Genomic DNA, 16,385 nt, shown 5'->3' on the forward strand with positions numbered 1-16,385 from the left:
GCACGTCCACCAAACCCTTGTATTCTGGGGACAAACGACTCATGGAAGAATCTACACAAACCAAGGGGATCAGTGAAGGATAAGAAAACAAGGTTTTTTTGTGGAAAATAAATGCAATACTACCTCTATGCAAGTAAGGGCAGAGACCAATGGCCGCAAGAAAGCCCATGTTGGTGAACTGACCCACATGGGGAAGCCAACTATTAGGCACCACGCGTGACTCTTTGCGGACAGCCGATACATTTTGTCCTGAAATAAAGGCTTTATGAGCCTACATTCCCTTGACAGAAGGCGAGGATAGACGTCAGCCCAAAAGCGAGGCCAGTAATTCCAGCGTGAAAGACGCTCTGAAAGAGGGAGGTCCTCCATTCGGATAATAGACCATTTGGTCCTCCACCTTACCTAGCTAGAGGACTTACCCACTACCGTCTTATAACCCCGCCGGCTATACAGGGTGAACCATCCCTGGGGAGAACGAGAAGAAGGAGCGATGTCTACAAGTCTAACAAAGGAAGGAAAGGAAGGGGGGTGACGTCACTCAACGCACACTTGGCAATATAACCAAAGACATTCGCCCAAGAATTAGGGGTCAGCTTGGCTAGGCCAATGTCACAACCATCTAAAACGTCCATTACAAAAGGGTGCAGAGGAAACCTAAGGCCTAATATGAAGGCGGTCGTATAGACAGCAACCTCTCCCAAAGAAAGACGGTCTACAGTATTAAAGGGACGAGGGCACCTAAAACTAAAGCCACGAGGCAAGAGCAAGAAACGCTCGAAGTCACGTCCTTGCTCCCTTAGGTATCGCAACCATTTCTTGCCGGGGAGGATGTCAGAAGGAAACAAGTCCACATCCTCTTTTCCACGAACCATAGTAGGAAGGTTCTTTGCAAACTCCTCGTCCGAAGAGCTGGAAGAATCATCTTCAAAATCCTCACGAGGGACACGAGGACGGCAGGCCACACTCTTTCTTCTCCTTGAAGAACGTGCCGCCCTGGAACCCCCGTCTCCTGAATGATGGGAGGAGTTAACTCCACCCCTATTTCCTTGGGACGGGTTCGAAAAAGGAACCCTGCTGTCCCTCTCTCGTGGTACTCCCCATGCACCTACGTTGGTTGTCTGCTTAATACGAGTCATGCCGTCCTGCATAACGAACAGGACATCTGACTTAAGAAAAGAGGAAAAAGCAAAAGAACGGGTACGCCGTTAGATACAAGAGAAATGGCAACTGATAGGACGCCTCCCTAAGAAATAAAAGCATCAAAAAAGTAAAAATTTCAGATACATGCAGAAACAGGAAACTAACAAAAACGCTTACCAATAAGTGATCAAACTGCTGAAATGGTCAGACAAGTTGTCCACAACTCCAAGAACAACGAACTCCACCATAACAAGGGGCACCCTCCTTGAGGGGCAAATGATGTGGCCTAAAATAATAGACTGCCACAAGGCTTTACTAGGATGGCCAAAAAGGAAGACAAAGATTCTCCAACATGGATACCCAGAATCCATACTGAGCCCATATCCGCATCCAGACCCAGGGCCCATCTCTTAGGCCCATGACCCCCTTTGATTGGAAGAATCCCTGGTCAAATCATGTCTAAAAGCCCAACATGCAAAGGGCCCAACAGGTCTAATCAGACCTCCTATTATCGGACACATGTCCTAAATCTGGGGAAGCACCCAATCATCAGGCCTGGGTTTCAGGATCAAGTCCCAAGATACCTTAGCACTATAAATAGTGCAGATCCCTAGGAAAAAGGGGCATTCAATTCATTCCCACCAACCTTAAACTATCTTTGCTCTACCTTCTCTCTACAAATTATTTCTCTCTTTAGCCAATACTTACTTAGGCATCAGAGGGATATTCCTACGAGAATATTCTTGTTTTGCAGGTTGCAGAAAGTTCGTGCCAGCGCATACTTGAAACCTCAGAGGAACGCGTGACACGTCATCACCACAAAAGATCCCACAACAGTTATAGTTAAAATCGCATAGATTCTCTAAAAATCACATAGTACCTCTTTAAATCATAAAAGTACTGTATAACTCATATTGTTACTATTTAAACTAGCGAAGCCACTGGTCAAATTCGAGAAGTGAAAACGATATTTCGGCAAAACAAAAACGCTAATTTCTCCAAACAACAAACATTTTCAATTTTAAATAAAAATAGACTTAAAATACTTTAAAAACAACGAACCGAGATGTTATCTCTCAAAATTCTTGCGATGATTTGGAACGAGCGCAAATTCTTCGATTCGGTTTCGGTAATGGCGAACCTCCTTCTTGATCTACTACTTTCTCGTTTCCTCCTCAAGTAGATCCAATTATGAGAATTATATAATAATTACGTAGAAAACCGAACAAAAATGAACAAACCCTAGAAATTTGTAAAAGTCTGAAAAGCATAGAGAGAAAATAAATAGAGAAATAAAATGAATGCATATCTGAAATTTTTGAAAAATAAAAAACGTTTAAAACGTATATAAAAGTAGGTTAGATACAAATCGCATAGAAACTTTATAAATCAGATAGTAACTCTTTAAATTACATAATCACTGTGATACTCATATAGTTAAAATCTTTCATGTGACAGTTACACATGTTGTCCAGCCAAAATTACTCTGTTGCCCTGGTTCATGGACCAGGTTTATAATTGAAAATTCTAAGATAGTCATAATAAAAATCACCATGATAAGGGAATTAATTTGGATCACATAAATTAATTTTACATTACCTTTTTATTATCTAAAAACTAATTAAATAATTTTAGAAAATATCAAAAATCGGTTTTTATTTTTATTTTTGTGTAAATCAAAAATTAATTTCCAAAATAGATAAAAAATAATTAGTGATAATTAAGAATGGGGTTTTAATAATTTTCTCTCTCCTCTCCTTAACCACCTCGCCGGACCACCAACCTTCACCACCCACCCACCCACACCCGCCGCAGGCCCCTCCCCGTCGCATCCCTTTCCCCGACGTCGATGCAGCCCCTTGCCCGACGCCTATGCAACCACCTCCCGTCGCATCCCCTCCTTGTCGCAGCTAGCCCCCCCCGGTCGAAGCCCCCTCCCCCCTTCGCACCGGCCTCCCCCACCTTTTGCGACACAACCTCTCCTAAACCACCTCGTGGTTGGGCCTTTGCGGCCGGATTTACCGTGAGGTGACGCGCGGTGTGTAGGGTTTTTTTGGGCCCAAAATCACAACTTTTTTTTTATAGTTATACAAAATTTAATTAGTACTTAAATAAAACGTGCAATAAATGACACAAAACAAATAATGTCTTGGTGGTTTGTCATCAAGTCCTCTATATTTGACATAAAAGTCTGAGGTTTGAACCCTCACACAATCATATATTTTTTTGAATTTTTGACCTTTACTCTATTCTATTAAGTAAAAAGAATAAATTTTATGTTAATTACTTTTATTTTATTTTCATAAAATATTAAACCTTTATATGTCTAATCTTATTTCAAAATGTAGGGGAATACAGTTAAACATAATAACATGTGCGGAACAATCCCCAAAGCCAGGAAACATGTATAAAGCACAGATTAAGCAAACTTACATTCGAAGCGTGTTTTCCACAATAATCTGTCAACGAACACGAACAAAGAACTCCACTTGTCGTTCCTCTACTTGGTTCACCAACACGATCAGATCCGTCTTGATAATCGTATCTTAGACAATTGATCAAGATACTTTGCTTTTGGGAAGAACTCACTTTGGAGGCACAGAGAGAATTAGGGTTCTCTGTGTCTCTAGGGTTTGAGCAATATGAATTGTGTTTGTGTTGGAAACTAGGTTGTAAGGTTATATCATTAACCTTACTAACCGACCAAGCAAAAAGCAAGGCCGGCTAGCAAGCCGTGCGAGCCAAGCAACACGGAGACACGCCCGCGTGCCCAGCGACACACTGCAGGCCGAAGCCCACAGCGCGCGCGCCGAGCAGCTGGGCCGTGGGCCTTGCTCGCTCGTCGCTGCTGTTGCGCTATTGCTTGCTGCTGCGTGCTCGCGCCCAATGGGCTTGCCTTGGCTCGCAAGCTTGCGGGCTCGTTGGGCCTTGCACGCTTACGTGCTTGGCTCGACGGGGCCGGCAACTCCGATGCCCTTCGTATTCGCGATTTAATATATTTCCGATATATTATTTATCGTTTCGTATACGACGAATCACCGTCGTACGATGCGATTTATTCGTGCCGCCCAGCTTACGAATATTCGTGATACGATATACGATTCCGACAAAGATCGTATCGTATAATACGTTTCCAACTAATTCCGGAAAAGCTATTAAATGAATTTCCGATTCATTTAATCCGGTGATCTGTTACGTGTCATTGGTGTGACCTTGTAGGTTCATTCAAGAGTAAGTTGTGAGTTCAATATCCATTAGAACTCACTGATTGGAAGCATTGCTCCAGCTAGCTGTTCAGATCACTTGATCTCACTGAATTAATTGTTCGCAATTAATCTGAACCTTGGTATTAGACTTAATGCACCTTGGGTGAAGGACATATTTCCTTCAATCTCCCACTTGTCATTCAGACAAGTGTGCATCCACATTCCTTTGTCGCTTAGTGTTACTTACTAAACATAAGTAAGATCCAAGCCATCCTTATTAGGTCCAGAAGTGTTTCTCGGATTACAGAGTTCAACTGTCAAACTTTTGCAGAAGGTTAAGCCTAACCATTCTGAGCACGGCCATGCATTTTACAGTATCTAACTCTCCGAGAGGCTTGTTACACAACAACACCATATCCTATCAAAGATAGGAGGACAATCCATTCTTGCAATCTATGAACACCCACTTTGATTCATAGTACACCCAATAACTGCTTTTATAGCCTCCTTTTACGGTGCGACGCTTAGCTGGTATCAAAGCGAACTAATTCTCAAACGAGCAGACATAATCGCTCATGTTCCGAGGAACGGTTTCTAATCACCATTAATGAGAACTACCTATGACATGACTTTAATCTCTTAAAGAGTTCTCATGGTCAATCCGATACAAGATCCAATAAGTATCTATGCAAAAGATTCTGACATCCAGTCACTCTAGTTCAAGAAACAGAACTAAGTAATCTACTTGCAATCTATTCTTCATTAGTCATTGGTCGTCCACCTTTCAATGACCTGGATTAGGGATCCTTTGTGACTTCAATATTCAAGTTCACTTATGGGTGTTTCTTTGTCAAAGAATCCATCTTGACATCCTATTTGAATGATTTGAATCACATTGACTTATCATTTAATTCTAAACCACAATTAAATGAATATGAAATAAATAAATTTCATAAATATGAAATGGTTAAACCAATTGTTTTAAACATAGATCTAACAGATGTTCTAAAACAATACTTAGAAAATCAAAGCCATTCTCCAACATGCTTGATTCCCATGGTTGCTACATGTGCGATGTGTTTCACTTGTGGCAACGGTTTAGTCAATGGATCCGCGACGTTGTCGTCAGTTCCAACCTTGCAAATCTCGATTTCCTTTCTTTCAACAATCTCTCGAAGTATGTGAAATCGCCGCAGTACGTGCTTGGACTTCTGGTGGCTCCTAGGCTCCTTTGCCTGGGCAATGGCTCCGCTATTGTCGCAATACAAAGCCATTGGTCCTTTAATGGAGGGGACAACACCAACTTCTTCGATGAACTTCCGAATCCAAACAGCTTCCTTTGCTGCTTCTGAGGCAGCAATGTACTCGGCTTCAGTTGTAGAATCCGCAATAGTGCTTTGCTTAGCACTTTTCCAGCTTACTGCTCCGCCGTTGAGGCAGAACACAAACCCAGACTGTGATCTGAAATCATCTATGTCGGTTTGAAAGCTTGCGTCCGTATAGCCCTTAACAATCAACTCATCTGTACCACCATAAACCAGAAACTGATCCTTAGTCCTTTTCAGGTACTTTAGGATGTTCTTGGCAGCAGTCCAATGCGCCTCACCTGGTTCTGACTGGTACCTGCTCGTTGCACTGAGTGCGAACGAAACATCCGGCCTTGTACAAATCATAGCATACATGATGGATCCAATAGCCGAAGCATATGGAATTCCACTCATCTTTCTATGCTCATCAGATGTTTTGGGACACTGATTCTTGCTTAGATATACGCCATGTGACATGGGTAGATGGCCTCTCTTGGCTTCCATCATATTGAACCTAGCTAGCACTTTGTCAATGTACGTGCTTTGGCTTAGTCCAATCATCCTCTTAGATCTACCCCTATAGATCTTGATGCCCAATATGTACTGTGCCTCCCCTAATTCCTTCATTGAGAAACACTTCCCGAGCCAAGTCTTTACAGACTCCAACATAGGAATGTCGTTTCCAATAAGCAGTATGTCGTCAACATACAAGACTAGGAATGCAATTTTACTCCCACTGACCTTCTTGTATACACAAGATTCGTCCTGATTCTTGATGAAGCCAAACTTATTGACTGCTTCATCAAATCATTTATTCCAACTCCTTGATGCCTGCTTTAGTCCGTAGATGGACTTCTTAAGCTTGCATACCTTTCCTTGGTTCTTTTGATCGACAAAACCCTCCGGGTGTGTCATGAACACAGTCTCTTCAAGAACACCGTTCAAGAAGGCAGTTTTGGCATCCATTTGCCATATTTCATAGTCATGAAAAGCGGCAATTGCAAGGATTATCCGAATAGACTTAAGCATCGCGACTGGAGAAAAGGTTTCATCGTAGTCAACGCCGTGAACTTGCCTGTAACCTTTTGCTACCAATCTAGCCTTGTATATGTATACAATTCCATCTTTGTCTTTCTTCAACTTGAAGACCCATTTGCATCCGATAGGTGTGAACCCATCCGGCAAATCAACCAAATCCCAGACTTGATTTTCAGACATGGAGTCTATTTCAGATTGCATGGCCTCTAACCATTTAATGGAGCTTTGGCTCATCATAGCTTGCTTGTAAGTCAAAGGTTCATCACTTCCAATATGAGAACGTCTAAGTTTCAGTCAAGAGGACGCCTGTCCATCTGTCCGGCTGAAAAATAGTTCTATTTGACCTACGAGGGGCAACAACGTTTTGAGGAACTACTCCCACTGGATCTTCTAAAGACCTTGGAGGTTCATCAACTTGAACTGCTTCTAAAGAGTTCTGAGTTCGTTGTTCGTCTCGAATCTCTTCGAGGTCTATTATTCTCCCACTTGTCAATTTGGAAATATGATTTCTTTCCAAAAAGACACCGTCACGAGCAACGAATACCTTGTTGTCTGACTTGTTGTAGAAATAATACCCCATAGTTTCTTTTGGATACCCAACGAAGAAACATTTGTCAGATTTAGGTTGTAGCTTGTCCGAAATTAATCGCTTGACATATGCTTCGCAACCCCAAATCTTCAGAAAAGACAACTTTGGAAGTTTCCCAGTCCATAATTCGTATGGAGTCTTTTCAACAGCTTTTGACGGAGCACGATTCAGTGTGAGTGCTGCAGTTTGCAAAGCATGTCCCCAGAACTATAAAGGTAGTTCAGCCTGACCCATCATTGACCTGACCATATCGAGTAAGGTCCTATTTCTCCGTTCTGACACTCCATTCCATTGAGGTGTCCCCGGAGCAGTCAATTCAGAAAGAATACCGCATTCTTTTAGATGGTCATCAAACTCGTGGCTAAGATATTCACCTCCTCGATCTAATCTTAGAGCTTTGATTTTCTTGCCATGTTGATTCTCTACTTCATTTTGAAATTCTCGGAATTTCTCAAACGATTCAGACTTGTGCTTCATTAAGTAAATATAGCCATATCTACTGAAGTCGTCTGTAAACGTTATGAAATAGCTGAACTCACCTCTAGCTTTCGTACTCATAGGCCCACATACGTCCGTATGTATTAGCCCTAGTAGTTCGCTTGCTCTTTCTCCCACCTTTGAGAAAGGTTGCTTTGTCATTTTGCCAAGTAAACAAGATTCGCATTGATCAATCTTCTCTAAGTCGAATGATTCTAGAATTCCTTTCCGTTGAAGTAATTCCATGCGCTTTATGTTTATATGGCCTAATCGACAATGCCACAGAAATGTGAGATCCGAATCACCAGTTTTAGCCTTTTTGGTATTTATGTTATAAATGTGTTTGCTCGTATCTAGCATATAAAGACCGTTTTCTTGTTGTGCTGAACCATAAAACATTCCATTCAAAGAAAAAGAACAACTATTGTCTTTAAATTGAAAACTAAAACCTTTAGAATCCAAACTTGAAACGGAAATGATGTTTCTGGTGATACTAGGAACATAGTAACAGTTTTCTAGTTCCAAAACAAACCCACTAGGCAAAGAAATAAAATAAGATCCTACGGCTAATGCAGCAATCCGTGCTCCATTTCCCACGCGTGGATCCATCTCGCCTTTATCAAGCTTTCTACTTCTCCTTAGTCCCTGTGAATTGGAACATAAGTGTGAGCCACAACCAGTATCGAATACCCAAGAAGTAGAATTAGCAAGATTACAATGTATAACATACATACCTGAAGGAGAAGCAACGTTTCCGTCCTTCTTCTCTTCCTTTAGTTTGGGGCAATCTCGCTTGTAATGACCAATTTCATTACAATTGAAGCATTGCGATGTAGCAGGAGAAGCATTCCTCTTCATCTTGCTCTTGGGAGGCGCTAGATGCCCTCCGGGAGTGGACGAAGATGCAGCCTTGCTTTTCTTCCCCTTGCCTACTTTCTTGAATTTTGTGCACCTCACATTCAAAGGGTCTTGATTGAACTTAAGGATTCTCTCGAATTTCACGAGCAATTCCACAAGTTCACAGAATGTGCTCTCTTTCTGATGAAAGAGATAGTGCATCTTAAAACCTTCATAATCCTTATGAAGAGAATTCAGCACTAGTGCAATAGCTACTGACTCTTTGATGGAACCACCAAGTCTTTCAATTGTGAAGAATAATCCAGACATCATATCCACATGAGACCGAATTGGTGTGTTCTTGTCCATCTTGATAGAGTAAATGCGCCTTTGTGCCTCTAGAAGTTCGATTTCTAGGCACAACTTGCGTGGGGTTACGAGCTTGAGGTCGCCCATCGAATTAGCCAATTCGTCGACCCCATTGCCACCAGTTTGGCACAAGGGTCGAAAACCCGCACACTTATCCTCGAGGCTACTTAGGAGAGCTTGAGGTTCAAAAGTAATGAACCTTCCTCTCCAACTCTCAGGGATAGACTTAAGGATGAACTCCGTGACAAGGTACTTGTGAAGTGCCCAACTTCTGTACCTTTCAGGAGTCATGCCTCGCGCATCATAGCTAGGGAAAGGTTGTTCAATGACATAGTGTATGCCATTAACTTTCAAAACTTCGATAAGTTTCTCTTTCCATTCAAGAAAATTAGTCAAGTCTAACTCAACATCCAGAATTTCAGATGATATGATTGTCGTTATGTTTGCGACCATTTTGATTACTACAATCGAAAAGAATTTGCAATAAATAACCATTCATACAATTCAATAACTTTGAAATAAAAGAAAAAACATGCAATCATTAAAGCTATTAAAACATTTCCTTCATGCAAAAAGCAAAAACATGGTCCAAAATGAATGAAACGATTCCAAGACCCCAAAAGTCCTAAATCCTTAAGCAGCTTTAGCATGTCTTAAGTAGTTTAAGATTTTAGGTAAGCAAAACCTATTGCTAGTAATCTCCAAATTACTCTTGGTTAATAAATTAATGCCATAATTTATCCCATTGTCACAACTTAATGCCATTTGTTGTTTGAGTTGCAACCACAATCAACGTGCTCCTTTAGAACGCCTTACCACCTAAGTCAACTAAAATAGCACCTCGCTTTAGCGTAAACCTACTATCTTAGATCCCTAGATTTTTGTAAGTGTTGATTTGGAAGGCAATTTTCAAAACTCAATATTACTTGGACCTAGTTGTTTCTATGTTAGTTCGATTATTTAGTGAACTTATAACTAATCGATTCATAGGAAACAACCTGTTCATGCAAAGCATACATACATTCATACATTCACGCATAATATATATTAAGTTGCATAAATAAATGGTGATCTAGTATGGCCCAAAACTTTTGTCTTGAAGCATCCAATCTTCATCACCTCCTTGTTAGCTTGGCATCGTCTTGAATCTTCGTTCAAATGCTAACTTAAAGTTCTAAACTTAGAAATACTTGAAATAATAAAATTTCATCAAAATTTCCATGGTACGCAGACCATATCTAAAAATTTACATTCAAAGATAGAACGGTACGCAGACCGTATTTAACTATCCTAAATTGGCCATACTAGTCACTTGGAGTACCTGCATTGCATAAAATATATATTCTACGCATTCACCCATTCGTGTGCTAAAACGAATGGCCCATGTAAATATGCAAGTATTTACGTGAATTAATTAAAAATTCACGTTCACATAAACGCGTCCTAAAAGATTAATCAATTTCCAAATTATTAATCCTTAGACTTTATTCTAATTAAAATTGAATTAATAAAAAAATGCGACCTACAAAATAATTAAAATAATTATTTCATTTTAATTTCATTTAGTGGCTCCCACTCAAACCAATAATTATTCCGGATAATTAATTATGAAATATTAAATTAAAACTCGCGGCCCGGCCCAAGCAAATAAAATATTAAATTAAATATCCCGTTAGCCCAAATTAATGCAAATATACGAAGCCCAACGAATTAAACGATTTTTTTAAAAAAAAGTCCAATTGCTTGATTGGGCTAGGCTTGTGCCCAGCCCCGCCTCGCGTGAGGCCCAAGAGCACACGAGCAGAGCTCGCGCACCCCGCCCCATCGCTCGCGCGCGCGCGTCCCCGCAGCGATGCTGCCCTGCGCTGCGTGTTGTGCATCGTGAGTGCTCGACGTCGCAAGGCTTGCGCCTCGCTTCATCGCAGCCCGCCAGGCTACCTCGCCTGCCCTTCCTCGCCCAGCGCGCACGAGGCACGCAGCATCGCTGCTGCTGCCCGTGTCGCATGGCTCGGTCGGGCATAATGGCCTCGTATGGCTCGACGAGCCATACTTCCACCATGCTCATGTTCGTGTTTTTGGTTCGTAAAATGGACCATCTTATATAAAATTAAATTTAATTCACGAACTTGCATTAATTTTATTTTTCAAAAAAAAAGTTACGATTTAATTTTCGAAAAACAACGATTTTTAACGATTTAATAAACTTTAACGACAATCCAATTTCGTAAAATTAATAAATCAAGGGCTAACAATATTCAAACTTTCAAGAACGATCGAATCAACTTTAAAGTTTGAACTTTTAATTAATAAAATCCGAAACTTTATATCGTTCATTAACAATTAAATTTCAGATTATTAATAATTTGGTTTAAGTGCGATTAAAATTAACGAAACCAATCAAAATTTTAATCCAATAATTTTTAAAATTAGCCACTGACCCATGAAATCATACCCCCTTCCCCAATTAACCGAATTATTAAACCAAAATTAATTAAAATTCAATTAGGGTTGCAAATTTTACGAATTGGGGAAACGCAAAATTAGGGTTTATACTTATCGGAAGAATCTGAAATTTTTACCATAGATCAAGCATGTACCCAGCAACATTGTGTCAAAATTTCAAGCAATTCAGAGTAGTTTAGGTTGACCTTTTAATTGAATTACTGTCCGAAACTTTTAATTTTTAATGAAAAATTAACAAAAATGCCCAAAAAACGATACTTCTAGGCCTGTTTTTGCAATTCTATTCCCATGAATTGATCTTAGAAAATCGTTTTCCATCAGATTAGGGTTTTAAAAATCGAAAAGGCGATGATTTTTGATTTCGGACCTGATTATACGCAATTCATCCAATAATTCGTAAAAAATTCCAAAAAATCAACAAAAAATCCAAAATTTCGACAGATGCAAAAACAATAATAATCATGCTAATTCATGCTTTGAATACATAAGGCTCATGATACCACTGTAGGGGAATACGGTTAAACATAATAACATGTGCGGAACAATCCCCAAAGCCAGGAAACATGTATAAAGCACAGATTAAGCAAACTTACATTCAAAGCGTGTTTTCCACAATAATCTGTCAACGAACACGAACAAAGAACTCCACTTGTCGTTCCTCTACTTGGTTCACCGACACGATCAGATCCGTCTTGATAATCGTAGCTTAGACAATTGATCAAGATACTTTGCTTTTGGGAAGAACTCACTTTGGAGGCACAGAGAGAATTAGGGTTCTCTGTGTCTCTAGGGTTTGAGCAATATGAATTGTGTTTGTGTTGGAAACTAGGTTGTAAGGTTATATCATTAACCTTACTAACCGACCAAGCAAGAAGCAAGGCCACTGGGAAGCCGTGCGAGCCAAGCAACACGCACACACGCCCGCGTACGAATATTCGCGATACGATATACGATTCCGACAAAGGTCGTATCGTATAATACGTTTCCAACTAATTCCCGAAAAGCTATTAAATGAATTTCCGATTCATTTAATCCGGTGATCTGTTACGTGTCATTGGTGTGACCTTGTAGGTTCAGTCAAGAGTAAGTTGTGAGTTCAATATCCATTAGAACTCACTGATCGGAAGCATTGCTCCAGCTAGCTGTTCCGATCACTTGATCTCACTGAATTAATTGTTCGCAATTAATCTGAACCTTGGTATTAGACTTAATGCACCTTGGGTGAATGACATATTTCCTTCACAAAATAAGTCTTATTTATTTATTTCCTTTGTTTTAGTTATTTATAGTTGAATTATTTTATTTATCTTAATTTAATATTTTTAGTAACTCGTGTTTTTATTATTTTATTTTTGTTTTTCTCGATCCCTCCCTTGGCTTTATCTGATGTAAGTTACGTGTTCGGGATCCAAATCACATATTCAAATATCAATTCAAGTCCATATATAGTTCGTATAATAATTTATACGATAAAAAGAACACTTACTTTTGAAACTTTGATCTAAATATTTCTTGAGGAAACTACTTACAATATAGATGGTCATTGCCATACCACAATATAGATGAACATTGTTGTTGGATTTTGTGATGGTAATGTCCTTCATATTGTTGGTAAGTACCTTAGCCATTTGTTAGGTCTAAACTAGTATTAACATTTTATAGAAAAAGAATTTATATTGAGCAAATGAATTTGTTTTGACTTGTGACATGCTTCCTCCATTCAATAATGATGTTTTAATTCCTATTTCATGTTTAACAACGCACATTTCATATCATTTTCTTAAAATGTTGTAAATATGGGTTTGCAAGGCTAAATTATAGAACAAGAGTTACAACAATTAACTTGTGCATTGGCATGCGTGAAAATGACAAACTTTGCGAGTAAAAGTGAATGGATGAAATACAAAGTATTTCATATACATCAATAAAACATAAGCAGTATTTTGGAGTACTTCATATATAATACATTAGCCTTCAAGATAATTTATGGCTTGATGGTTTGAGGGCACAAAGTTTTAGATACAAATAGTATGAGGCTCACACCTCACCCACCCCAAAAGAAAGGAAAGTTTTTATAGGAGGAGAACCAGATACAAATGTTAAAGAGAACCAATACATGAGATTTGGGAATAAGACAGAACTCGGGGGGATAAATGTGGCTTCAAGGTTGTCGAGTTTGGTATGGGCTTCAGTGTAATCCTTGATAAATGCATGCTTCCTGGCCAGCTTCATATCTCTCAACATATACGTACCTACAAACATAACAATAATTAGGAATGATGAAAACAAAAAAGACTATGTAATGTTGCATTTCTGATGGACTATGCTGTCTATGCATTGCTTTCACTACCTTGAAAGATGGATCTTTGACATCAATTGGGAAAACAGGAAAACCAAGAAAATCTACATCTCTCCTTGCTTTAATGACATAAATTAAGCAATATATATTAGCCAAAGAACATGAAAACCCCGTATTTTGTGTCTTGAACCAAATTTAAATGACACGAACCTTGAAATAGGAATTATCAAACTCCAACCATTGCACGTTAAACCTCGTAGCTGAATTCGCAAATTCTCCAAATCCTAAACACCACCAAAAAAGGAAAAACTAAAATGAATACGCATTATCCTATTAAACCTGATAATTTAGATCATATCTGGGTAAAACCAACATCCTTAAATATGTAATTTCAATCCTTTGTCCATACCCAAATCTAGAAATAAATACAGACCTCGAAAAAAACATCAAAAGGCCCAAGTATGAGGTAGCACAATAAGAAAGTGCCATGACTGAAGAGAATTACCTTAAGGCTGTCTACAAAGAGTAAAGTTATGCCACACCCTCTTTTAAAAACACAAGACTGGCAAATGCATAGCCACTTACTCATTGGCTAGCTTGATGCCCTAACAATTTCTAACTACTCAGCTTGCTGCAGTAAACATGAGTTGCTTTATCTGTTATACCTGCTAAAACAACATGTTAAATCGAAAGTCAAAGGCCACAAAAGGAACTCGACCCGTTTATAACAAATAGCAGCAAGTACTGTAAGGGATTTAAACTAAGCATGAATAATAAACATATTACAGTAGTGAAGGGAAATTTATATATATGTACACTGCATACAAAGAATCAAGTACAATGAGATGATAAATATAGAGATATATCATTTCTTCAAAAAGTTCAGTGTCGAAATTACCACCATGTACACTGTTGTGGGATCTTTTACGGTGATGACGTGTCACGCGTTCCTCGGAGGTATCAAGTATGAGTTGGCACGAACCTCTGGCAACCTGCAAAACAAGAATATTCCTGTAGGAATATTCCCTCCGATGCTTAAGTAAGTATAAGCTAGAGAGGGAAGTAATTTTTTGAGAGAAGGCAGAGCAAAGATAGTTTTAGGTTGGTGGGAATGAATTGATTGCCCCTTTTACCTTGGGAATTGGACTATATATATAGGGCTAGGGTTTTTGGGAAGTGTCCGAAAACCCTAGCTATATGACTGGCTGATCTTTAGAGATGAGGACATGTGTCCTTATCTGGTGCGTTTTGAAATAAAGGGCTTTAAGGTGCCTTTTTAGGATTGGGCTTGTCAAACAAGTCGGGCCTTCGTAGCATTTATAGAGGACATGTGTCAAGCTATCATTGGGACATGATGTCCAATTATTTTTTGCCACATCATTTGCCCCTCAAAGGGGGTCTTATCTTTTTACAAGGTAAATCGCCTTTGAAAATTAATGAGCGACTCAAATAGTACCTTATGGCGGGAGGCAACATTTTGTCAGTTGTGACTCAACTTGGGGCACATTTAGAGAGAAACTTGTGCTCTAACATGTGGCTAGACATGAGTCATGATGGGAGTTTGCAAGTCATGATAGGAGCTTGCAAGTCCTGATTGGGAGGAGGAAGACGTGGAGGAAGAAGAAGTGAATTCCTCCGTCGGGCTGGACGTCCAGGATGGTAGTTTGACCGCTCCTGGTCCTTAACCTTTTCTTTGACTGTTGGTTTTCGCGGTGCCAGCGTTTTGTATTAATATTGGTACTTTTTGGCACTCTTTATTTTAGTTTCCGCGCTGTGTGCGCGTGTAGGAATTTTTGTGCCTTCTGTGCACTTTTTATGTATTCATCCCTTTTCAGTCATACGCTGATTTTTTGAAATGAATTTTGTTGCCGTATGTGGACGGTAATCCCAGTGTTTTAGGTGATGAATCTAATTTGGGGCGCTAATCTAGGCCACTCCTCAGGCCGTCAACCGATTAGTCTTTTCTGACACCATCAAATGAGAAGGCGTCGATATTGATTGACTATCTTTATTGAGTCATGATGGGAGCAAGTCCCGATGGGGAGCAAGTCCATGAGGGAGTAATTCCCGATGGGGAGCTTGCAAGTCTTCAGGGGAGCTTGCAAGTCCTGACAAGGAGTTTGGACAAGGCGTCTTGATGAGGCGCCTTGACGAGGAGCAAGTCCCGATGGGGAGCAAGTTCATGAGGGAGTAAGTCCCGATGGGGAGCTTGCAAGTCTTGAGGGGAGCTTGCAAGTCCTGACAAGGAGTTTGGACAAGGCGTCTTGATGAGGCGCCTTGACGAGGAGCAAGTCCCGATGGGGAGCAAGTCCATGAGGGAGTAAGTCCTGATGGGGAGCTTCCAAGTCTTGAGGGGAGCTTGCAAGTCCTGACAAGGAGTTTGGACAAGCGTCTTGATGAGGACTCCTTGTCGAGGAGCTAGTCCTGATGGTTCTTTTTGGAGGGTTTGCCCCTATATTTGTAGGCGTTTAGTAAGCCGTTCGGTTTTATAGGTTCTGATAAGGGGTCCTGACGAGGAGTCCCGTCGAGGAGTCTTGATGGGGCGCCTTGATGAGGCGCATTTGACGAAGAGTGTTGATGAGGCGCCTTGATGAGAGGCCTTGATGAGGCGCCTTGATGAGAGGCCTTGATGAGGCGCCTTGACGAGAAGTCTTGATGAG

General features: G+C 40.2%; 1 long non-coding RNA gene across 4 annotated transcripts; it reads right to left on the reverse strand.

Annotated features, from left to right (window-relative positions):
- Positions 1-13,314: 13,314 nt before the first annotated feature.
- Positions 13,315-16,073, reverse strand: LOC130464977 (uncharacterized). 4 transcript variants are annotated; one of them, XR_008925276.1, is made up of 4 exons: positions 14,624-16,073; positions 14,311-14,390; positions 13,936-14,009; positions 13,315-13,678 (listed from the first exon to the last, which is right to left on the reverse strand). It is a non-coding gene; the product is annotated as an uncharacterized lncRNA (long non-coding RNA). The 4 variants fall into 4 exon arrangements; XR_008925275.1 differs by having other exon boundaries at positions 14,231-14,390; XR_008925277.1 differs by having other exon boundaries at positions 14,311-14,393.
- Between the last annotated feature and the right edge of the window lie 312 nt (positions 16,074-16,385).

Source organism: Spinacia oleracea, unplaced genomic scaffold, assembly GCF_020520425.1.
Source record: "Spinacia oleracea cultivar Varoflay unplaced genomic scaffold, BTI_SOV_V1 SOVchr0_020, whole genome shotgun sequence".
In the NCBI taxonomy this organism is placed as follows: domain Eukaryota; kingdom Viridiplantae; phylum Streptophyta; class Magnoliopsida; order Caryophyllales; family Amaranthaceae; genus Spinacia; species Spinacia oleracea.